A 21616-nucleotide genomic window follows, 5' to 3' on the forward strand; every position below is an offset into this window, starting at 1 on the left:
CCATCATCACCCACCTCCACCACCACTAGCCTCACCTCTACCACCACCACCATCGTGTACCACCAGCACCACCACTGCCACCATCTCTACCACCACCACCATCACCGATCACCATGATTATAACTTCCACTATCAACTATCACCCACAACTACCCCACCATCTCCACCACCACCACTACCACCACCTCTACCTTCATAACCTCCACCACCACGACCCCCATCTCCACCACCATCACCTCCACTACCACCATCGTCACCCACCATCACCACCAACACCCACCACCACCCACCACCACCACTACCACCACCACTATCCTCACCTCTCACCACCTTCACCATTATGTACTACCAGCACTACCACTGCCATCACCTCCACCACCTCCGTCATCACCACTATTACCTGCATCACCACTACCTCCACCACCTCCACTTCTACCACCATCACCACCACCACCAACACCTCTACCACCTCCACCACCATTATCACCACTACCACCATCATCCATCACCTTCGCCACCACCACTTCTACCACCATCACCACCACCATCAGCAGCACCAATCTATCACATTGCTACCTTGATTCATTCTCATCATCACCACCACTGCTACAGCCACTATCATCACCATTACCACTAATTCTTATCACCACCACCACAACTAGCATGATGGTGGTGGTGGTGGTGGTGATGGTGGTGGTGGAAATGATGGTAGTGGAGGTGGCAGAGGCTGTGGTGGTGGTGGTGATGGTGGTAGAAGTGGAACTAGGAGAAGAGAAGACAGGGATAAATAGCCATCTTCACATTATTAAAGGCTTTCAGAAGAATAGTGAAAGTTATTTTATGTGAGTGAAGAAGTTAGAGTTAGAATAACAGACAGAATTTATACAGAATTATAATTACATTGGGTAAATGTAAGCAATGTCTTATGGAACTAGGAGAGACCAGAGGACTAAGAAGTTTGAGGGTAAAAGATACTGAGTTTAATTGGGAGCATGTTGAGTTTCTCTGGTAACCAACCAGCTGGGGTGGTCTTCCTGTCCAATCCCTCACTGATGCTTGAATCCCTCCCTGAAGAGTTCCTTAAGAGTAGAAATCTAAGCTAATCCTTTTTATATTAGGGAACTCATTTAATCCTGAAGTAGGTGATTCCTTCTGACTATTTTTATTTTATAAATTTTAAGTCGTTCTATAATACTGGAACACATTTTGTTTTAAAATTTAAGATGTTATATGTCAGGGTGAAATTATTCCTGGTCATCATTGCCAATCCTTGTTCCTTTAGCACCTTCACGTGGGCAACCAATGCTGTAAATTGGTTTGATTGTTAAAACAGATCGTTTTCTCACCTTTATGTACATATTTAGAAACAACAATGTACTGTGTTGTGTGTATATTTTACCTGAATAGTATTATATATTTTGTGTGTCCTTCTGCTGCTTGCTTTTTTCCCCACTCAGCAATAAATTAGCATGAAGGGTAAGAGGATGGAGTGTGGGGCCACACTGCCTGGACTCAGATCGTAGCTTTGTCACTTGCTAGTTGCATGATACTAATTATTTAAACCCTTCAGCCTCAGTTTCTCTCCTTTATAAATTGGGATTGTGGTATACCTATAGCCACAGGGTCTTGTGAGGATTAGATGAGTAAATTTAGGTAAGAACTTAGAACCCTGCCTTGCACACACTGTTGACAGGCATAAAGCAACATTATTCCTTATCACAATTCTTTAGTAATTTATAGGTTGGATCTGCCACAGTTTATTTAGCCACTCCTAAATCGATGGGCATGTGGGTTGCTCTGATTTTCATTATTACAAACAAAGCTTCAAGCATATTTTTTTTATATATGCTTCGTTATACACATGAATGATAGTTTCTTAAGATAGATAGGCCAGGCACAGTGGCCCATGCCTGTAATCCCAGTACTTTGGGAGGCCGAGGTGGGTGGATCATGAGGTCAGGAGATGGAAACCGTCCTGGCTAACGTGGTGAAACCCCGTCTCTACTAAAAAAAAATACAAAAAATTAGCAGGGTGTGGTGGCAGGCACCTGTAGTCCCAGCTACTCGGGAGGCTGAGGCAGGAGAATGGTGTGAACCTGGGAGGCGGAGCTTGCAGTGAGCCGAGATCGCGCCACTGCACTCCAGCCTGGGCGACAGAGCGAGACTCTGTTTCAAGAAAAAAAAAAAGATAGATAAGGAGTAAAATTGCTGAATTCTGTCACATTAAAGGCTTTATTAGAAAGATACAATTATAATGAGTAGATAGCTGCCTTCTGTTTCTTCCACCCGTTGGTTTTAGTTCTACTCCCTTGGCAGCCTGAGCCACACAGCAAACTCTGAGGTAGAAGACCCCAGGACCAAATAATTCAGATTCAGATTAACTTTGGGGGTGGGGAGGGATCACATTTTTGGGAAGCTTGCTATGTGTTAGGCCCTCCTCTAAACATTTATATATAACAACTCATTTAATCATTATGAGGCTTAGGTACGGTAACTATACTTATTTTACTCATGAGGAAATGGAGGCAAAAAAAGCAAAGTAATTACTCAAGGTCACACAGCCATAAGCGATAGATCCTTTAGACAGTTGTGAGTGTTGTCAGTAAAGCTCTTAGTATTCTGTTCACCGCACAGGAAACAATCAGTGAATGTTAGTATCAGTATTTTTGTAGGGCTGATTGACAATTATTACAGCTATAGAATTATTATCACTTTACCCTTTTTACTGTCAGACTGTGATAGAGCTCATCTCTGGGACATCCATTTAGTTTGTTTTAACACAGCAACAACAAAACCGGTTTCAAGCCCCAATTGACCAATCTGCTTTATTTACTCTACAGCCACAGAATACCTTCTTAAACTTTGGGGGATCTGCTGATAAAGTTGCCATAAGTAGCACCCCTGGTGTTTGCAACACACATGAGATAAATGCAAATATAGTTAAATGCAAAATGTAGATACATATAAATACTTATTTGTGATGGAGCAGAAACTGGTGGATGGGGGAGTTGAATCATGCTGGATATTAGGGAAAGAGACTGGGAGGGGGCCGAAGATGGGGGAGACCTTGGACCTGAGACTTGAGAAGGAGAGATCAGCTGGTATGAGATGGTGAGGTGGAGAGGCAGACTGGAAAGCAATTTCCTTCTTATCCAGAAAATTGTGCTGGAGCAAGAAAGAAACGACATTCATTCATTCACTGAGTATTTACTTTGCGATAGAACTGGAGATACAAAGACAAACAAGACACAGTCCCTACCCCCAAGAAGTTCATACTGTAGTATGGAGGACAGAATGTGAATGAATGATTGCAAGACAGGGGACACATGTGGACACACTCTAGGGGTGCACACAGACTGTGGTGGGGGCACCAATAGGGTCTTCCTAGAGAAGAATATGCTTGAGCTAGAATCCATCAGGATATGTAGGGGACAAAAATGGGTGGGGAAGGAATGGAGCCAGATGGAAGAGCATGTCCAGTGGTGTGGAGTGGCCCAGTGGGCATGTGCAGGCCATTGCAAGGGTTAGGAAGGACGGGGGGAGTCGGGAGACAGGCCGCATCACTCGGGAGCCTGAAAGCCACATCAAGGAGTTTTGACTTTTAGCTTAAAAGATATGGGCAGCTACCAAAGGTTATTTAGATTGGAAAGAAACATGATTATGACTTGATTTTCCCAAGATAAGTTATTTCTTCAAACACTGGCATCCTGAAGAAAAGCTGGGCTGCCTGGGGTTTTTGCAAGCATGTTGGAGTAAGAGCATGGCAGGGATCAATCAGTTGGAATTGGGCAGGTGTTGGCAGTAGTTTTGGAAAATATTAGAAGGTGGATCTTAGTCACAGTGATTGAGCTTGACTAGCTACATTGGTCTGTGTGACAATGTCATGTGCAACAAACAAATAAATCATTGCAAACAAATAAATACCATTGCTCTGGCCAGGAGTCACAGAGTTGTTTCATTTAATTCCTAAAATAATTTGTGGATTTGGCATTGTTGTTACTCCCATCTTGCAGTTGAGTAGATGAAGGCTCAGAGGAGCTGAGGAAGTTGCCGCACACCACATAGCGTGTAAGTGCTCAAGTGTCCATGTGGGCTCCTGCACAGTCCGGGACTTTTTTGCTGCATGCAGCTGTCTTCAGAAAGCAGGGAGAAGTGAGGTGCAGAGTGCGTTATGCTGTGACGGAGCCTCACTCTGTGAAGCTACGGAAAGTAAGGACTCCTTTTGTGGCCCTGTAGGGTCCCAATGGGTGCCTGAGGTGATGATTGGATGTTCTTCTGAGCAGGAGGGATGTGGCTGCTTCTCTTTCCCCCAGGGTGGAGGCATGGGTGAGACTGCAGGGTTTGCAGAGGCATGAGGGCCCTTTGGCTTTCATCACAAGGGAAGGGCCAGACCAGCACAAATCCAACACTCCTTCTGGAAAAACTACTCCTAGGCCATGCCTGACTCAGCCTGCAAAGCTCAGCAGGGCAGTTTGGCAACCTGGCCCCTGAAGTGCTGCCTTTCTTCTGCACAGTTTAGGCAATAAGAAAAAAGGGATTTCTTCACTGCTCCTTGTAAGAATAAATGGGTGGAGGGGGCTATGGTGAAATGGGGTACAACCCCACCCCACCCTGCAAGGCTTCCCACCACATCAAGACCTTGAGTCTCAAGAACTCTTCAGCAGCCACAGCCTGCAAGTTCAGGAAGGTGGGATGCTCTCTAGGTTCCTGAGCGCCACACTTCAGTCCTTTGGTTCTTCAGATGCTTTTGTTTACCCCTTACAATGAGTCAGTGGCTTTCCAAGAGTTTTACAACTAGGGCTTGATTTTATCTCCACAATATCCCTCAGAAGTAGGTACTAATATCTCCATTTTACAGATAAAAATCTGTGATGTCCACTACCATTGGTGCCCATTTGATGCCATGGCCATTGCCACTCAGTGCACACAGACAGGCACTGTCCTGCATTCTGGGGAGACAGCAGGGAGTACGGCGACGGCCCGTTACAGCAGCAGTGAATCTTTCAAATGAGATAATGAGCATGAATGTGTTTGATAGACCATAAAGTGCCGAGTGCCTCTAGGAACAAACATTCCAGCAGGAATAAAGGCTCAGCATACTGCAAAAGTTGGGTAACACTGCCCCATGTGGACCAGAAAGCTTTGGACATCTGTCACATGTGACTGCTCTGCCACAACACTTCAACTCGGAGACTGGGTATCTTAGCCTTCAACGTCCTGGGGATCAGATAGACCACAACACTGATGCCCAATTTTAACCATCCACCACTCACATATTCCAGCTCCCTCCACAGGGCCTGACCTAGGACTGGCAGGGTGCTCAGCAGAGAAAGGTCAGGTCTTTGGTAGTCCCCTCATCCTGGGGTGAGCAGAGGAGCCCCTCTCCAACCCCTGTCCTCTTGATCCTGAATGCTTGTTTGCCTGGACTTGTGCTCAAAAGTCTGAGAAGCACAAGAACATGAAGAAAGTTGGAGGGTCTTCATTAATTAGCTCTTAATTCATTAATTTTTATTTTCAATGAACTGTCATCTCCTGCTCCTTCAAATGCCTAAGTCAAGAATCTTTCATTGGATTATATTATTTGTTTATTAATATACTGTTTGTTTTATATATATTATTTGTTTATTAATATACCCATAGCAAAGGGTACATATGTTACAAGGCTTATGAGATAGAAAGAAAATCAGGACTAAGGAAAGGAAGACAAGGCAGGTATTGGAATCAAAAGGATGAGGTTTTTGCTTATGTTAATTAGCTTCATTTAGCCGTTCCACAATGTATGTATACATATGTTAAAATATCATGTTATATACTATAAATGTATAGATTTATATTTGTTAATTAAAAAATAAAAAAGAAATAAATTAATACAGAAAAAAACCCCAAAACCCAAAGGACAAATTTTTTTTTTAAAAGTGAACAAAGTATCTAATTTGCTATTATAAAAGCTATACATGCTTACTTAGAATATTGGTAAAATATAGAAAACATAAATTTATTTAATTTCTTCTCTACTGGTGATAATTTAGATTGTTGCCTTTTCCCCTGCTTTTATAAAATCATTACAATAAATGTCTTCGTACACCTAAGTTTGTAAACATTGCCAACTGTTTTCTTTTGCTAAATTCCTAGCATGACAGTACACCTATCATGTTTTATGCACATGTAAGACACAGACTCAGACCACTTAGGATTGGATCCCAAGTCTGCCACCTGCTAGCTGAATGGCCTTGAGGGGTTTCTGAGGACAATGGTTTCATCTGGTGAATGTGGCTAACAGTACCTCTTTCATTGAATTGCTATGAGGTGCGTGTGCCTTAATACATGGTAAGTACTTGGATCATCACCTGGCCCACAGTGAACTCAAAACTCTTAGCTATTATTGTTATTATTATTTTTGTTATTGTTGCCAACTTGTTGTCCTGAAAGAGTGTCCCAATTTAAACTCCCACAAACATTGTATGTGTTGGTTTCCACACATCTTTGTCAACACTGGGTATTATCATTCCTTTTACTATTTCATTATTTGCCAACCTGATAAGCAAAATTGTTGCTTTAATTTTACTTCCTTGATTACTAGTGATGATTTTTTTGATGTCTTTATTGGTATTTATTTACTCATTTGTGAATTTCCTGTTCTTGATCTTTCCATTTCTGGTAGATTGTTCATCTTTTTCTTATGGATTTCTTCGCTAGTATATTAAGAATATAAGTCTTGCTAGTTGTGTATGTTGAAATGTGTTTTTTTCCAAGTTTTTCTTGTTCTGTGTAATTTTGTTTGTATTTGTAAACATAGAAATTGTATTATTATTTTTTCTTGTTGTTCTTGCCTGTGTTTGAATACTTAGAAGCCTAAAATGAGATCAAGTTATCTATGTATTTCCAATTTTTAATTTTTACAGGTTTTTTTTACATTTAACTTTTGAATTCAAATGAAATCAGTTTAGAGTGTACATAGTTTATTCCTCCACTTTTTATTTAATTATTTATCAATTAATTGTTATATATGAAATAATATATTTTTGATTTGTTTCTTGGCTGTCTCCTTGTTCCATTAATCTCTCTATTTTTTCCTATGCTCATATTTTCCTTTTTAGAAGTCTTTATAAAATAGTTTAATATCTGGTGATACAAGTCCACTTTTGCTATTTTTTTTAGAAATTTTTTTTGGCTTGATACTTTATCATCTGATTATGCCTATAAATAAACTCAAGAATAATTTTGTCATTTCTAAGAATACTGATTTTGATTAGAATTGCATTCATTTTACAAATTAATTTAGGGCAAATTGATATTTTTACCACCTTTACACTTTCCTATCTAGAAACGTAGAAACATTAATCAAGACATTTAGAAGAGCTGTAGATTTTTAAAAAGTTGAAAAGATGGCATAGTGTTCCTGTGTACCCCATATTTTTCCCTATTGTTAATATCTTACACTATTTTTTCCCTATTGTTTTCCCTATTGTTAATATCTTAACAGTTTTCCCTATTGCTAATATCTTACACTATTGTAGTACATTTGTCACAACCAATGAATCTATCAATATACAGTTGACCCGTGAACAACATCAGTTTGAACTGCATGGGTCCACTTTTATGTGGATGTTTTTCAATAAATATATTGGAAAAATTTTGGAGATTTTTGAGAATTTGAAAAACTTCTCAGGCATACTGTGTAACGTAGAAATAGCTAAACAATTAAGAAAATGTTAGGTATGACATGAATGCATAAAATATGGGTAGATACTAGTTTACGTATGTGTTAATCACCTATTTATGTTATGTGTAAGGCTTCTGAACAACAGTAGGCTATTAGTGGTTAAGTTTTTGGGCAGTCAAAGTTGTATGTGAATTTTCAACTGTGAGAAGGGGGGATGGGGGCTGGTGCCCCTACTCCCCTTGTTGTTGAAGGGCCAACTGTTATTAACTAATGCCCATAATTTATTCATATTCATTAGTTTTCTCCTGATGTCCTTTATTGATCCCAGCATTCCACTGAGAATACCATGTTTGTTGTCACATTTCCTGAGGCTCTTCTAGACTGTGGCAGTTTGTCAGACTTTCCTTATTTTCAATAACCTTGACTGTTTTGAAGAGTGCTGGCCAAGTATTTTAAATGTCCCTCAATTTGAGTTTGTCTTATTTTTTTCTTACGAGTGGATGAGACATTGATTTTAGGTCATGGTAGTGTGAACCCTGAATATCTGAGATGGTCCCAGTTAATTTAGAAAATTTGTTTGCCAGGGATATGTGCCCCTGAGACAACCTCAGAAAGTCCCAACAACATGTGTCCAAGGTGGTTGGGGTACAGCTTGGTTTTATACATTTTAGGGAGACATGCGACATCAATCAACATATGTAAGAAGTACATTGGTTAGATCCAGAAAGGCAGGGACACCTCAAAGCAGGGAGGGGGCTTTCAGGTCACAGTTAGGCAAGCGACAAATGGCTGCATTCTTTTGAGTTTCTGATAAGCCTTTCAAAGGAGGCGATCAGATATACATCTGTCTCAGTGAGCAGAGGGATGACTTTGAATAGAATGGGAGACAGGTTTGCCCTGAGCAGTTCTCAGCTTTACTTTTTCCTTTAGCTTAGTAATTTTGAGGCCCCAGGATTTTCCTTTCACAGCAGTTAGGGAAAATGTTATTTTTTTCTCCCTAAGAAATATCTACCAGTAGGACCTTACAGAGGAGACACTGAGTGCCACGGAATACCAAGTATCCATCAAGAGTGTGGTAACATGTGGAAATAGTTTTTCATGGCCAATTTTCATTAATACTAGCATAAAATCTCAGGTCAACACATGAAGTTTCAGTCCAAGGAAGGCCATTTTCTGAGCAACTAGGCTAATGCAGTTGACTATTTAGTCTTACAGTTGTCTAACTTGTCTCACGGATAGAACTTAGAGGAAAGAATTAGTATATAGATAGTGACTTCCTTAGACTACCATTCCCAGTGTTTAGGAGTAAAGGCTTGGAGTCAAACTGCTGGGTTCAAATCCTGTCTACATCTCTTCTCTAATTCTCTGACACTGACATCGCTTCAGGGCGGTGTCCTAATCTCATGATGGAGGAGATGATTGTACCTGCTGAAGAGAGCTGTTGTATGAATTAGATGAGATGGCACATCATAAATAATCAACACTGTTAGTTAAAGTAGTCATTATTCTTTCAGTTGAGCCTTCTGATGAGCTCTGGACCCATGAGGATTAGGAGTTACACTTGCAGATACATGCCTGAAGCTCTTGAAGATGCTGTTGAATGTATTTACACATGCTTTGGAAACCAAATGAATAGGTAGCACGGTTGATAATCTAGTATGAAAATTGAGAAGTCAAACCAATGCGCTCATCTAGATGGACAGCTACCTGCCTCTGAATGGAGCCAGGCCTTTGCGCCACCCACAGGTAGGGTTGGGCTTTCTGTAAGAAGCAGCTTAGGGTCAGCTGTGTCCCCTACAGAGGTCCTTGGCTGAATCCCCAATCTCCTGCTTCACAGCACAAACAGATTATTTTGTCCTGAAAGCAAAACATTTGCTTGGTTTCAGAAAATTCTGTACAAGGCTCCCCTGATCATGAGCTGAGGGTTTCTCTCAGGACTCCTTTGTTTTGAATGAGCTGCAAATGGTTTCCCATTACAATCTCTATTGCCACCCTTTCCAGGACAATGTACAGGTTTGCTCCATGGAATTATTGAGTCAATTGAATTTTGGAGGAAATTACCCAAGGTAGCCATTTTCATGAATTATCAATTATTGTTGACCCATACTCTCTGACTAATTAAGTTCTAGGATCTAGTCCCTTGAGACCTTGAATCATGCTATAGAGCTACATCATCTGTCTTTCAATTATGCATGGCAGGAAGGCACAAATCCATTTAATCTAACAGTGTTATTATGTTATTAGTATAATTATCAAGGAAATGCTAAGACATTTACTAACACTTAAATGCTTAAAATGTTGCAGTTGTATTGAGATTTGAATGTTACCACTCATTAAGGATTGAGCTTACTTAGTGCTTGGGTCCATGGCTGATTTTGACCTGTAGAGACTGAATTATATTTTGTTTTTGGGTCCATGCTTAAGCTTGGAGCTACTATATTAATTTTTTTAGTATTCAGAACTCTGTGCTTTTTGGGTACATACTTCGGTACTTTCATTTTATAAGTCAGGAAACAGAGAGTACAAAGGTCATATATGTCATGAATTAGAGGCCAAGTTGATGGTGGGGGTTCCAAGTCCAGTTTCTTTTAAGTGTTAATAGCTGAACTATGTCTTCAATGAATTTGTTTCCTCACCTTGGCAATCCCTCTCCTGGCCCCCTTTAAGCTGGACATTTCTCCAGCATTGTATTTCTTTCAGCATGTTGCTTTTTTTTTCCTTCCTGTTTCTGTCTCTGCCTCTCCTAATTGACTTTGAGGGCCTTGAGGGGAGTGGCTTTGTCTATTATTTTCTGCATATCTAGTAGCTGGCTCCATAGCAGGCACAGAAGGCTCCCATTAAATGCTTATCGAATGAGTGAATAGATGAATGGACACAGCATGCCAATTTGTTGAACGATCCTCACATTTGTATTTGACTGCCAACATTCTTTGTGCCAGGGATTTGCCACTAGCCTGTAGTATGGAGCTGGAGACTGGGCCTTCCTTTCTTGGGACCTTGCACTTGGGTGCTCTGGGTGGGTTCCCCTCTTGTGTCACATATGTATGACATACTCCAGGGTCCCTGTTGAGACCTGCTTAGAACCACTGGATGTCATAGGTGGAAGAGGCCATAAAGAGCATCTAGTGCAATTCCATTCTTTCACAGATAAGGGGGCTGAAAAGACCTCATATCCCCAGCTCTTGTACTTAGCCAAGAGCTGCAATCCAGAGGGCAGTCAGATGGGACTGATGGTTTGATTTCATGTGAGCTGAAGCAGAGTGACTCTTTAATGCTCTTTGATGCTGTGGGTGGAAGTGCTGCTTTGCTTTGCAACATCTAGGGCTATGGGCACTGAGGTAGATTTGTCACCTTGAGATTCTAGTAGAAGTAATGACAATTACCAACTGGTCCTTCTTGCTGCCTCATGTCCTGCCCCTCCTCATGGCCTGTCACAAACACCTTGCACAACTGTCCTTGTCCTCCAAATGCACATGGGGCAACTCTTTCCATGAGTCAGCTCCACTAAGCTGTGTCATTACTCAGGCTGTATGGCCTCAGGAATGTCACCTGGGGTCTGCAGGATTGGAGCGGGGCAGGGAGCTGGAGCATGGTTCCCTGGTGAGGCTTTGCCTGGGCCGTGTGAACAGGGACAGGCCACATTCTGAGGAGCCTGGCTCTACGCCAGTTCTTGAGCCCTGCTCTGCCTCTGAATCTAAAATTCTTGTATTTGAAACTGGGTCAAGGTAAACGTGGGTGATGTGTTGGTGGTAGATATGATGATAAAACGACTGGAGTGTCAGAGTCGATGTTTTAACTCCAGCCTGGGTTAGACTTCAGGTGAGTACTCAACATATGACTGGAGAAACACACTTGTCATATTTTGATCAGGGCTCTTTAAAGGTGAATAAGTTGGATGTGATTTTCATTTTGTATTTTGTACTATATCTTAAAAAAATCCAAGTCTGGAGAGGGTGAGGACAGAGATGCGTAGGATGGAGACCTCACACTTTGTGGGGACATTAGCATTGGGGATCTTCTGAGGCCAGGGACCTTTTCTTTCTCCTCAAACTGGTGAGAACCTTAAGGCCAGGACTGTGTGTCTCCACTGCATTCCTGGGGCTGTCTTCTTCCTCATCCCGGGGTCTCCCTGAGGTTTGCTATGTCCTGTCTTCACACTGGGGCTTCCCTGGCAGCAAGGGCTTCCTCCAACACCAGATGAAGTCTAGGAAACTCGGGCCTCAAATTGAGGACCCTGTGATGGACAAAAATAGTAGCATGCATTACAAAAGGGCAGAATTGTCATTTTCCTTCTGCCTCTGTGGCCACCATGGCAGGCATTTGGCAAAGGGCAAGGGGAGGCATGGTTCCAGCATCTGGAATCATCACACTGGCTCTGTGTATGTATGTGTGTGTGTGCATGTGTGGTATATAGTGTGAGAGAGTGCAGTGTGTGAACCTCATGCAGGTGAGGCTCTGGGGATGAAGGCAAAGAGGTGCTCCCTCTTCCAGGAGGACATGGTGGGGGCAGAGAGGCAGGCGTGGGCTGAGTAAACCCATGCAAAGTCTGATTAGGGCTTAAAGTGTGTTTGCCATCTGGGCCTGACTCAGCCTCTGGTGTCAAAGGTTTGGGTGAGGTTGCTTTGTGAACAGGGTGGAGTAGTCCAGGTCTACTTGTGGAAACTCTATAAATGGAAGCCTGGGCTTCGGTGTTGGCTTCCCTCCTGGTTTGGGGAAGTGCTGCTCAGTTCTGCCTCCTCCCACTTGCCTTCCCACACCTGGACACCTGCAGCCAGGCATCTTTCATGAAGGCCTCTTCTGTCCCAGAGTAGGTCTGAGCTGGGATTTTCTTTGAGCAGCAAACCAATCCAGCTGCATCCAGGAACCCCACAGGCTGCCCTGCTTGGTACTTCCCATTGCTCCTCAGTCCACTCTGTTCTATTCTGGCCTCTGTTTTCACCCAGGGTGTCCTCATCAAGGTCACCAGCCACTCTGCATTTCTTGACCAGTTAGTATTGGTTGACTCCATTGATTCTCCTTCCTTTCTTGGACACCTATCTTCTCTTGTCTTTCCACTCTCCACCCTCCTAGTTTCTCCTCCTTCACTGACCGCTCCTTGTCAGCTGGCTGTACAGGCTCCTTCTGCGCTGTCCAACCTTGAGATCTGGTGGTGTCCTCGGTTCGGTGGGGCCCTCTCTTCTTCTCCTTGGGTGATCTCAGCCACTCACATATCTTTAAATACCTTCTGTGTGATGACAGCTCTCAAATATGTACATTTTTGGCCCAGATATCTCTGAGCTTCAGACATGTGCCCACATATCTCCTAGTCCTCACCTCTCTGCATCCACCTAATGGCTTAAGCCATAAACTTGGGAGTATTTCTGCCTTCTTTCTCCTCCTTTACCCCACACATTGAGTCCCCCTGCTACTCCTGTTAGTTATTCCTCCAGAACACTTAGTGTCACCCTCTTGTCTTTGTCTCCACTGCTGCCATCTGCCACCTTTAGCCATAACTCCAGTAGCAGGTCCTTCCTCTCCCTCTTTCATGCTTCCTCCAACATCCAGTCTTATCCATTTTGCAGATGGAATAATCTTTTGAAGCTTTGAATCAAATAAAAAGCCTCTGCTGAGACCCCTTCGGGGTCTTCCCGATGCATTTTGAATAACATCTGAACAGTATATACATGTTGTCTGATGTTTGATGGGATACATGCTCAGTCAGGTGTGTGTTTATGCCTGTGAACAAACCTAAACAGATGCAGGTGCATATTCACCTTGGCCATGATGTGCCCACCCCAAGATAGCCCTATTGTTTAGGGTCTGGGACCCATCAGTGTCTGGCATCGCACTTGGCATTAGGTGCTCAGCAGGAGCTCAGTGAATGAATAAATGAGCTTTTGGTGTCCTCTAAGTGTAAACTCCACAAAAGCAGCACTTTTGGTCTGTTTACTGCTACATCTCCAGCACCTAAAGGAAAGCTTGGCATACAGTAGCTACTCAACAAAGATTTGTTGAATGAAAAAATAAATAAATGAATGAGAACACAATGAGTAATCTATAGATAGGCTTTGTCATTCTGGCTATTTAGAAATCAAAGGTAACGTGTTCAGTGACACTTTTGTCAGTCAATTCACATTCAAGAAAATGTTCCCTCAAAAAACCAAACACTGCATGTTCTCACTCATAGGTGGGAATTGAACAATGAGAACTCATGGACACAGGAAGGGGAACATCACACTCTGGGGACTGTTGTGGAGTGGGGGGAGGGGGGAGGGACAGCATTAGGAGATATACCTAATGCTAAATGACGAGTTAATGGGTGCAGCAAAACAACATGGCACATGGATACATATGTAACAAACCTGCACATTGTGCACATGTACCCTAAAACCTGAAGTATAATAATAAAAAAAAAAAAGAAAATGTTCCCTCAGATTTCCTCTCATCTCCAGCACCCTGCCATCGCCACCATCATGTAACCCATCATCTCTGTTGCCCTCACCTCAGATTGGCCTTTCCACATTACCCGAGCTAAAAGCACCCCTCTTCCCTGGTCACTCTTCATCACTTTGTTTCATTTTCTTCACTTTCTTATTTGTGCGTTTGCTGAGTTGCTTTTTGTCTGTCTGTCTTCCTCCTCTTGTGAGCTCTGGGAGGCAGGGATTCTGTGTATCTGGTTCGCTGCTGTAACTCCAGTGCTTGGCACATAGGAGATTCTGTGTCATACTCTCACATAGGAGAAATCTGTTTTAAGGGAACAATAGAAGTGGTGGAGTCTAGATTTGAATTCCAGACGTCTGATTCCTGAGCCTTTGTCCTGAGCCAGTATTCGTGTTGCCCTCACCCTATAAGTAGTGTAACTCTGTCTTGCACATGTAGCCTTCCTCTGACTCTGTTAGATGCTGCATCTCTGTACTCTTGTCTTCTCCACACATAGCATTGACGGCCCGAGTGTGTGCGGCCATCTCCAACTCAGGCCCGACTGGGTGTGATTAGCAGAAGGCCAAGTGCCTCTATGGCCAGCAGGTGGTGCTGTTGGGAAGAGAAAAGGGGTCCCCAGCGGCTTCTAAAGGAGGGGGGACTGGTTATGAGGGTGGCTTGGGAACCGGGTGATGAGGGAGGTTGAATTGAGAAGGCCCTGCCAGCTGACCACCTCTTTTCTTTCAATCATGAATGGCGGTGGTGGCCCCTGCGATACTACCGTCACCACCATCACCCCTGACCCACAACTCCAGAACACCAAGCTCCCCTCTGAGCTGGCCCTACAGGGCGAGTGGCCAGACTCTCACATGCTCGTCAGTTGAGACAGGGTCTCAAGGATGTAACCCAAACTATACATTCATTTAGTGTAAAGGTTATTCCCTCATGCATTATCCCCTGGATAGGCGACCTTAGGGGATGCCTCTCACTCCCTACCCCAGTTTTTGATGAACTCCTAAGCCATAGATTCAGTTTTAGAGATAAGTATAATAGTACTTAAAGTATGATATTAAACATGACAGAGAGTGTGTCATCAGAGGTATTTCCCCTGGGTTAAAGCTTGTATTTTTAAACCAAGAATATGGGCATTGGAATCAGATGAGCTGGGTTTCAGCTCTGGCATTGATACTTACTGGCCGGATAATCTTGGTCAAACTGTTAGACCTTTTGGGTCCTCAGATCATTTATCATTCATTCACTCACTTATTCCCATGTACCAGGATCTGATGGCAAACCGCTGTGCCTTAGAAGAAGAGAAGTGGGTGGGAAGAGGTTCCTGTATTTGAGCAATCCCTGGGTGACCAGCCTGGCTGGACCCTCCCACCCCCATGCCTGCTCTCCATGTTGTCACTCAGTGTGGGCACTTCCTGATCCTCAGTGGCATTCAGCATTTTACACACTCTCTCCTTCCTGACTTTTCTCTTAAATCATTGACTGCTTCTTAATCTTTTGTCAAGGGCTCTCTCTCTTCTCAACCTTTAGCTGTTGAAGTTTCTCAGGGCATGGTCTTAAGTTCCCTTCTTTTCTTAATCTATATTCTGTCACTGGATGATCTATCCACCCCAAAGCTAGCATGCTGCCCCTAGGATGACGGCTCCCAAGTGTAGATCTCCATTCCTGACTTTTTCCTGAGCTCCTGACTCATAGATGTTAAGTGCTTACTTTGTATCTCTGCTGGGTTATTCTATATGCATCTCAAAATTGACAGGTTCAAAAGTGAGCCCCTGGCCTTCTTACCTGGACTGCACCCAAACCTGTTCCTCCTTCAGTCTTTCCCAGCTGCTTCTAGAAATGGTGGCTGCTGCTGCACAGAGGTCATTCTAGAGACTTGGCTATAGCCATGGTGTCCCCAGTGGCTCCCGCTTCACTTCTTGCTTGCTTCCTCTAATCCATTCTCCACACTTTAACTAGAGCAGTATTTACAATCTGCAAATTGAATCTTGTCACTCTCTGCTTAAAAATCTTTAATGCTTCACTCTTAGGGCAAAAGTCAAAACCTGTCACGTGGTCTCAGAGGCTTGTGGGGTCTGCTCCTCCCCATACACCTCCTGTCCCTGTCTGGGGACACAGTCCCTCTCACTCCCTATCTTTGTGTCTGAGACAACAATCAGGCTTTTCCTATATCAGAACCATCTTTTGTTTTCACTATAATTTTTTTCGTCTTGTCACCCGGACAACTCCTGCTATCTCTCCAGTTTCAGATTAAATTTTATTTTCTCATGGAAGATTTTCCTGATCTCTAGTCTAAATTAGGTTCTCCAATTCATTATTTTATATAACCTAGAACTTTCTTTTGTTGAATGTAACAAAATTTAGAATTATGTATTTATTTTTGTGTATTTCTTATATTGATTGCCTCTTTTACTAGATCATATGCTCTGAGTGCACGGACTGTGTTTGTTTGTTTACCATTGCATACCCAATACCCCAGTATAGAGCTTGGCATGTAATAGGGGCTCAAAAATACTTGCTGAATAATAGATTAATGAAAGGAAGTTTGCCTTGATATTAGACTGAGCTTTGCTGAATGGGAATAGATTTTGAATGCTCACATCAGCTTTGGAGGGTAATGTGAAGAGCATCTAAACTAGGCTATCTCAATTGTTATCTCTGAGATCTTGTGTAGGTTAATTTCTTTGAGCCTTAGTTTCTTGTCTATAAAATAGTCATATTAATATGACCTCCTTCTTTTGCTTGTTATAAGGGTTATAATAGCAGCTAATATACATAAAGTGCTTAGAAAGTATCTGCCACATAGTATTCACCATTATTATCATTTTTAATATTATTTCCACTCTCTTCCTGGTGCAGGAATCACTCTGCAATACCTTTGGCAGATAGTTTTGCCATCCTAGTGATGGGGAACACTCTTCTTGAAATCTCTAGCTACTTTTAATGAAATCCAAACTATTTACTATAGAATTGGCTTCACTATAATGTAAATCTATGTTAATAGTAACTATCTGCTAATAGTAATAATCATATTAACCCTTCACATTTTATGAATTACTAAATACTTCCACAAATACCTCATTTGACCCTGAGGACAGCCATCTAGGATGGGTGGGTGATCATCAGTGCAATTTTACAGATGCAGAAACAGGCTGGGAGATTTGCCAAAGATCATGCAGCATTTAAGTAATCCAAGACTTCATTACAAAAAATCTCCAGGGGGAGCCGAATGTTCACTGAGGGTGCATAAAACTATTCACTGGGAGCAGAAAGAAAAAATTTGAACTTTCTTCTTTATGTATTTTTATCTTTTCTTTTAAAATTGTCTGTATTTTGTGTTTGTTTTTTAACTTACATGATGTTAGAATGACAGTACATATCTATTGCTTCTAAATAATATATATGTATTATATGATGAACCCCAATAAAACTTCCAACTCTTTATTAAAATATGCATTCAGAAAAGTGCATATATCGTAAATGTCCAGCTCAATGAATTTTCACAAGCTGAACACAACCATATAAGCAGCCCCCAGATAAAAAAATAGAATGTTACCAGCAACACAGAAGCCTTCCTTCTCCTCCCATCCAATGACCATGCTACTACAACCAGCACACACACAACCACATTGTTACTGTCTACAACGGAGATTTATTTGGCCAGCTTTTGTACTGTACATAAATGATATAAATGGAGCTATACAGCGTATTTTATGTTGAACCCTATGAACAGTTTTTGACCTCCATAAATGGCAATTTCGTATGTTTCATCTTAATGCTTTTTTGTATGTCTTTTTGTTTGGCCACTTACTTTATGTTTGTGAGATTCATCCATATTGCTGTGTGTAGCTGTAGATCATTTGTATACACTGCTGTATGGAATTCCATTGTGTGAATATACCACTGTTTATTTATTCATTGATGGGTATTTGTATTCTTTCTGATACTTGGATATTATGAATAACACTAGAATAAAATTTTTTTTTTGAAAGAAGTAAGCTTTCATTTCTTTGTTTTGCAAAGAAAGCTGGCTGAGTTGGTGATTAGTCAAACAGGCCAAATCCCATATTCTCATCCAACTCCTCCAACTCTTCTTGGCTTCAGCCTTGGCTGGAGCTGCAGCAGGAGCAGCAGTGGTGGCAGTGGCCCCAGGGGCAGCAGCCACAAAGGCAGGTGGATCAGCCAAGAAGGCCTCGACCTTTTCAGCAAGTAGGAAGGTGCAATCAGTTTCCACAGACAAAGCCAGGACTTGCTTGTACCCATTGATGGTAGAATGAGGTACTGATGCAACAGTTGGGTAAACAATCTGCAGGCAAACACTGGCAACATTGTGGACACCCTCCAGGAGGTGAGAATGCAGTTTCCTATGTGATGTCAAGCACTTCAGGGTTGTAAATACTGCTACTGTCTAACAGCTGCTGGATAATCAGCCCAAAGGAGAAGGGAGAGATGTTCATTCAGCATGTTCAGCAGTGTGGCTTCGCTGGCTCCCACTTTGTCACCAGTCTTGATCAGCTGCACATCACTCAGGATTTCAGTGGTGATGCTTAAAGCCTGGAAAAAGGAGGTCTTCTCAGGCTCCAGACCAGTGTTCTGGCCTGGGACAGTGACTTCACATGGAGCAATGGCACCAGCATGGGCGGCAGCTGGCACCTTACTAGCCAGCAGCATGTCCCTGATCTCAGTGAGGTCCTCCTTGGTGAACGCAAAGCCCACATTTCCCTGGATATGAGGCAACAATTTTTCCAGAGCTGGGTTGTTTTCTAGGTTCCCTTGGATGGCCTTGTGCATCATGGTGTTCTTGCCCCTTGGCACCACGGCCTTCCCTCAGAGGGACATGTGGATCTGCTGCATCTACTTGGAGCCCACATTACTGCTCCTACAATGAAACATTTCAGATAATCATTGAAAAATTGGATGATCTGAAGGAAGTAGTTGGTCTTCCAGGCTGCCCTGTCTTCCCTGGGCAGCATGGCAGTGTGTCAGGGGTTACCACCCAGGGTTTAAAGGTGATGCCACTTTCACAAGGATGCCTGATGAGAGCTAGAATGAACATTCTAATATTTGACTTTTGGTGACCGTATGCAGGGCAGATGCCTAGGAGAGGAATTGTTCAGTCATTGGCTGTGTATACATTCTACTTTAGTAATGACCGTCAAAGAGTTTTCCAAAGTGGTTGCACCAATTTGCACTCCCACAACCTCACCCACACTGTGATTCTGTCTTCTTACTTTTATCCCCTCCAGTCGGTGTGTTGTAATATCTCTTTGAGGTTTTCATTTGCATTTCTCTGATGAATAATGACAGGTTGAACACCGTTTTTATATGTTTATTGGTGAGGCTGAAATATTTTTATTACCAGGGTGTGCAACATAAAAACTTTTAGGATTTGGGAAGAGTAGGATATGTTCTCTAATTGCTTAGACTAGTTTTTTCTTAGACTATTGTAAGGAAAAGGAAGTTTCATCTTCTGGTGCTGGGGCAGAAAAGGGGAGCATATGAAAGGGAGGTGAGGACCTCCACTTTTCATCTTTGCCAGAGTCTGCTCTGGGTTTGACAAGAAGTGTGTTCTGTACCCAACAGCCAGTTTTCTCCTGCCCTGCTGTGATGTTCCCTAACCCTGGGGCAGACATCCCTTCAGTGACTGGCTGACAAAGGCTATTTTACTGTATTGAGAGAGAAGCAAAATCTTGTGGTAACCTATAAACAATTCAAGTGCAAGAGTAGGTGATAATTACAGATTAAAAACATTGCATCCACACTTCCTATAATCTCAGCTACTTATTTGCCTCTGCTTGCATATTTCGTGGATGGTGGGATCATTACTTCATGGGCAGCTCATTTCATTTGCTGGGCTATTTTATTCCTGATATGAGCAGAATCCCCTTTTCTGTGCCCAGAACTCACTGATCCATGCTATTCTCCTTGGGATCACAAAGAATATAACCACTGCCGCTCTCTTTGACATTTGACAGGCCTGAAGACAGCCACTCTGTGTCCCTAAGTCTCCTCATCTCTGATGAGGAATGCCCCCTTCCTTCAGCCACAGCTCATGTGACAAGGTGCCCAGAGACCTCGCCCTTTTTCTCACATTAATTTGGATGAACTAAAAGTTGGCCAGTGTCTACCTTCAAATGCAGCATCCGAGTTAAGGCTCCAGGGGCAATGTGACCTGCAGTACTCCCTGTACCTGCTGTTCTCTCTGTGCTGATACTTACCCCTGATCCCACATGGATGGCTCCGCCTATTGTTCATGTCGCTACTCGGACATCCCCATCTCAGATCGGCCTTTCCATGCTACCCAAGCTAAAGAGCACCCCTCTTCCCTGGTCACTCCTCACTACTTTGTTTCATTTTCTTCATTTTCACTTTCTTATTTATGCATTTGCTGAGTTGCTTTTTGTCTGTCTTCCTCCTCTTGTGAGCTCTGGGAGGCAGGGATTCTGTGTATCTGGTTCGCTGCTGTAACTCCAGTGCTTGGCACATAGGAGATTCTGTGTCATACTCTCACATAGGAGAAATTTGTTTTAAGGGAACAATAGAAGTGGTGGAGTCTAGATTTGAATTCCAGAAGTCTGATTCCTGAGCCTATGTCCTGAACCAGTATTCGTGTTGCCCCCACCCTATAAGTAGTGTAACTCTGTCTTGCACATGTAGCCTTCCTCTGACTCTGTTAGATGCTGCATCTCTGTACTCTTGTCTTCTCCACACATAGCATTGACGGCCCGAGTGTGTGCCGCCATCTCCAACTCAGGCCAGACTGGGTGTGATTAGCAGAAGGCCAAGTGCCTCTACGGCCAGCAGGTGGTGCTGTTGGGAAGAGAAAAGGGGTCCCCAGCGGCTTCTAAAGGAGGGGGGACTGGTTATGAGGCTGGCTTGGGAACTGGGTGATGAGGGAGGTTGAATTGAGAAGGCCCTGCCAGCTGACCACCTCTTTTCTTTCAACCATTTTCAGATGTGAGGCAGGTGTCCGTAGGAGAGAAGGAGAGCAGGAGTGGACAAGTCCAGATCTGCTGCCCATGGTGTTATTGACAGGAGCAGGAATGGGGGTGGTGGCCCCCGTGATACCACTTCTCCTGGTCAAGACCTGCCAGTTCATGTTGAAACAGGCCTAGGCTGGGAACCTGCTCATTGATCTAGTATTTGATCACCCCTCACCAGCCCCTGCTGCCCCCACCCCTGCTCATGGAGAATGTGGCTATGGAGGGGGCAGGCAGTGGGAACTAGGCCTCCTGGGTTTACAGTTTTCCAGAAAAATCCCTTGGGCTATAAGTTCCTCCAGCATAGAGGGCCTCGTCTGCTTTCCCTCTGTGCTCCCCCACCCAGAACAAAGCATCATGTCTAACACACACAGGTGCTTAGGGCAACCAGCCATCCCAGTTTGTCGGGGACTGAGGGAGTTCCCAGGATTCAGAACTTTCAGTGCTAAAATTGGGACAGTTCCAGGCAAATCAAGATGAGCTGGCTACCCTATCAATAAAAGAGATTGTCCAGGTGGTCTGGAAGCCAGCACCCTCCTTTGTCTCTGCTCAGGGGGCATGT

General features: G+C 43.1%; 1 pseudogene; it reads right to left on the reverse strand.

The window, feature by feature from the left end:
* Nucleotides 1-18117: 18117 nt before the first annotated feature.
* On the reverse strand, nt 18118-19047 carry LOC100600340 (annotated as a pseudogene).
* Nucleotides 19048-21616: the final 2569 nt, after the last annotated feature.

Source organism: Nomascus leucogenys, chromosome 12 (assembly GCF_006542625.1).
Source record: "Nomascus leucogenys isolate Asia chromosome 12, Asia_NLE_v1, whole genome shotgun sequence".
Classification (NCBI taxonomy): Eukaryota; Metazoa; Chordata; class Mammalia; order Primates; family Hylobatidae; genus Nomascus; species Nomascus leucogenys.